The sequence below is a fragment of the Aptenodytes forsteri genome, unplaced genomic scaffold, assembly GCF_000699145.1.
Source record: "Aptenodytes forsteri isolate BGI_AS27 unplaced genomic scaffold, ASM69914v1 Scaffold62, whole genome shotgun sequence".
Classification (NCBI taxonomy): Eukaryota; Metazoa; Chordata; class Aves; order Sphenisciformes; family Spheniscidae; genus Aptenodytes; species Aptenodytes forsteri.
In genome coordinates this window covers 3,090,693-3,095,484 of record NW_008794595.1, presented here as the reverse complement: position 1 = coordinate 3,095,484, position 4,792 = coordinate 3,090,693, and positions in this window count along the sequence as shown.

The following is a 4,792-nucleotide window of genomic DNA, read 5'->3' as shown; positions in this document are numbered from 1 at the left end:
AAAAGTTAAATTTCATATCAACAGTTAGCCACTGTATTACAAGTTCCTGTGCTGGAGAGCAATGGATGCAGTTTATGACTGCTCTGCTTTTGGTAGAGGCTGACCACGATGGTAACCAAAACAGCTTTGGGCCAATAGCAGCGTGAAGGAACAGCATTCTCACATTTTATCTTTTTCTTCTCTAAGTGATATACATCCCACGTGTCTTAGTAAATGTGAGAAATGAGCCTGCCCTGAACGATAACAATGCTGGTTTTTTACTAGAACAAATACTTTTTTGGTTCCTCTTCATCACACTCCCTGCAAGATCTGTCTTGAACATGCAAACACAGAACTTATCTTCTAGTTATTTATTTTTACAGAAGGAATTGTGTACGTAGATTCTACATGTAACACCCTGGATGCTGTACTTCAGCAGTGGCATAGACCAGAGCAGAGATGATAGACCAGAGAGGAGACCAGAGGAGAGATAGACCAGGTGGCATAGACCAGAGGAGATGCTGGCATTTCCCAGAAGCAAAGCTGTTTCCCTTCTGCTCCTGTTACTACAGTGGAGCCGTCATATTAAGCATCTGAAATACTATATTCCTGTCATTACCATGGATATGTGAGAGCACGATCCCATTGGAGAAAACTGGGGTTCTAGATGATAAGAACTCTCTGCTTCCCAGCTTTTATTTAAAATACAATATATATATAAAAAAATAAATATGTATGAAATACATAATAATATATATTATATATATTTATATATATAAAAAAACCTGTTACCTACAGATACCTTGCTCTCAGGACAACAAAATAAAGGTGGTGGTGCCTTCGCTGACTCCTCTACCCAGGCTGAACACATGAATCCAACTCTGTCTTTTCCCTCTAACTTTGAATTTCTTCATTTTTGATGACTTGCTGGAATGTTGTTGGTAATCCTTGCCTGCTTCATTTTCTTTTCAGTTTGGGTGCCTGAAGGACTTACCCAGCTGCGTTTAGCATTTTTGGTCTTGTAGCTTTGCAGAGGCCTGGTGGGCTCTGAAGACAGCTGGAAGTGGCAGCAGATGCAGTGGGGGAAGAGGCTCAACACACGGTGAAGGGCTCAGAGCAATGAGTGCTTCTGAGGGAGCACTGCCGTAGTGTCAGAGCTGTGTTTGGAGGCTGATTGGTGCTAATGCAAACCGGTTTCTCTAATTCTCAAGTGCCCGATGCGCTACTTCAGCCTAGGAAAGTGCAGCTGTCCCTTGCCTTGAGAATCCCTTCCCCTCGTTAGGGTGAAGCCACCATACTGCAGTTCTTCAGGCATCCAAGATGTGGACACAACCTTCAAAATGAAATAAAGCAGACCAAATCCTTTGAAATACACATGCTCCTTTCCTCACAACACAGTAACAGTGCCAGCGGTAACTTTTAACCACGATTACTTTCAGCCATTTAATGCAACTGTAATTGTCCGACAGACTCGGAAAATATGCCAGTAAATGTTAAAATTCGAATCCGCAGGAAGCGAGTCAGCTCAAGCGATGAGAAATGACTCTGAAGTCCATTATGGCTATCTATCACTGCATCGCTTCCATGCTGCCTTGCTGAATTATTCCCAGGGACATTGCCAGCTCCAGGGAGTATCATCAGGACTGAGTTGGGAAGTGTGCTTTCTGGTTTTAAAAGTTTAAATGATCTTAACTCTCCCTGTCCTCGATCTCACGTGGCTGAATGCAGCTGAATTTGACATTCCTGTGAGCACCACCGTTGTACTCAGACAGGGCCAGTGGCGTTCTGGGGCTTTCGGCCCTTTTCAGTGTGATCACACTAACGTCAGTGTTACTCCCAGTTTCTCACCCTTCATTTTTCTCCAAGTTACTGGCCTGTTTGAACTTTCCATTTTTCTCAATCCCCGATTTCCTGCTGCTGATTGATCTTAGACTGCAGTCACCTCTCTGGATAAATAAATATTAACAGTACTATTACTCATTTCTGAAATGAATAGCTTTAAGCTTTGCTCTGCTTTCTAAGCTGTGATTCCCAATTGTGAAACGACATAAAATGCATTGCTTCTCATCATTTGCATTACTTCCCATTTTGACTTCTAAACCAAGTCTTATCATTGCTGAGATTTCTCCCTGCCTGAGCTACTTGTTCAAGTGCCTGAAGCACCTTCTGTAATGATTATTGTGGCATTGCCTTTGCTGCATTTCTATAAGGATGCCAACATCTTTACCTAACAGGTTCAGTCATGCTTGAGTGGTCTGTGCGCAGACACACTAGAACTAGAAATATGGTACAGAGATGCAAGGGCTCGTATGGAGCTCTCCTGCACTTCGCATGCCACCTTGGCACCACCTAGTATCTTTGTACTGCTCGGAAAATGCTACATTTAAGCAGTACTCTTACTTTCGGTATCAGAGATTTTCTCATATCCTGTGCCATCCTTTATAGCTTCTCAACCATTTCCAAAGGAAAGCTCAAAAAACTCTCCTGCTGTCCATAACTCCAGGGCGAGGTTTGCTACGCTCTTGCACTTTCTCCATTCATTACGGACAACATGGGCTTAAGTCCTGCCCACGGTGAGACCCCTTCTGTCGGATAATCAGTGTAAAGATATCTTACAACTGATGCGTAATATGTTGCAGCCTAAATGATTCCTGACACTGACAGGGTGGGGTAAAAGGGCATTAACCTGAAGGAAAATCTGGCTCTGGTTTCTTCTCTTGGGTCCTCCAATATGGAGTAAGGATGTTTTCTCACCTCCTTTTCTTTCTCTCACTACATAATCTGCTTATGGGCATTTCACGTTACAAAACAAAAACCTAAGCAGTTAGGAGGACCACCACTTTGTTCACAAGGATTTCTATTCTTTCTCAATACACGTACCCCCAGGGTTTTTAAATCCTTCCTGGCTGATTTCAGCAGGGGGTTTCTCCACTACTCATCCTCTATAATCCAATTTTTTACGTAGCAGCTACTGTCAGGAGATCTGAAGGGATGACGTTTTGGTGTGAAACTTTTTACAAAGCCACGTCTACAGTATGTTACAGGTAAGAAAATGGTATTATGCAACACAGTAAGGAGAATGCAAAGCTATTTCTTTGGAGACAAAATGAGAGTTAAAAAATGATGGTTTACTTATAGAGTGGCTCTGTCTTTGTTTCAGCAGCATAAGATCATGTAAAGGACACAAATATGCACAGTAGACAGCCTGAAGCAGGTTATTTCCTACCTACTGGGCTTTCCAGCCCTAAAACAGTCTCACTCTAGTCCACTTCACATTCAGGTACTTCAGGTTTTCTTGTAAGGAAGCATTTTATTGCTCTAGCTGATTTTAATTCATTTGGGCAAAGTATTTTGCTAGTCAGCCCTCCTCAGCAAGAGTCCAATGCATTCACTAGAAAGCCAGGCCTCTGGACGTTTGTTTCAGCAAAGGATTGCCAACTTGTTTCAGACTACCAGATCATACAGTAATGGCATTTCTTGTCCCAAATTGTGACCTTCCTGTGTGTCACACAGGTGAGGCACAAATCAACCCTCCTGGCAACAACTCTTGGGGACGCCCTGGTTTGGTGGAAGGAAATGGTGCCGTTGCCTGACCCACTCTTCACTTTGAGGAGAAAACATTGCCAGAGCTGCTGAGCAGCAGGAGATGAGCTGGAATATTTACCCTCACTATCAGAAATACTTGATACACGATCCAGAAAGAGAGAAATGATGCCCACGTATGCCTACAGAACCGTCCGCACCCTGAATGAAGAGCAGGCGGTATTTCCAAACAGATTAAAGGGAAGTGGGTGATGAAGATTGGCTACAGATATACGCCCCGTCAGTTTCCAGATGCTATATTCACAGCCAAAGAATCAATTTCAGTTGAATTTATCCATGTTAATTCCTATGTGTGAATTTAAAAACTCACATGATGACACTTTCAGTTAACATATATGGACGCGTCTAACAGGATTGCTTCTAGAGATTGCTGAAATGGCCCCGTATCTTCACCTCAGTCTACACAATTCTTCTCAAACATAACTGTGATTTGTATTCCAACTGACACTACATATATTAAGTTTCTTAAGCTCTATACTTTCCATACTTAGACTCTACTATATATTTCTATCATGTGGCAATTAAATAATCAGTCTGATGATTTCCATAGAAAGTTAAGTAACTAATTCAATGCTGTAATGTTAGCTAATTATAAAATGCCTTCTATCTGTCTTTCCATATAAAAGCTGTTGATCAAAATTGTTTTTTGTTTGCATATTAATCGGCATACAGGTAGTTTAACTGTTTTCTATCCACTGTTATTTCTATATGTGCTGAGAACTGCTCCTTCATGAAGCTTAAAAGCCAGGCTCTAACCCTGCACCTTTACCTTAAACTGCAGGAAACATCTTCTTTAAACTCCTATGTTTTCTTCCAGGAATCGGCCAGTTTTGGTTCTGCATAGGACCAAGAGAGTCCTGCTCTGCAAGCACGCTCCATATCCCAACCACCATCAACTTTTCGACCACCCTTGGTTTGTATAGTCCTACTGTCACCATGTCCTGGTTTCGGCAGGGATAGAGTTAATTTCCTTCCTAGTAGCTGGTACAGTGTTTTGCATTTAGGATGAGAACAAAGTTGATAATGCACCGATGTTTTAGTTGTTGCTAGGTAATGCTTACACTAGCCAGGGACTTTTCAGCTTCCCATGCTCTACTGGCTGAGAAGGCTGGAGGTGCACAAGAAGCTGGGAGGGGGCACAGCCAGGACAGCTGACCCAAACTGGCCAAAGGGACATTCCATACCATGTGACGTCATGCTCAGTACATAA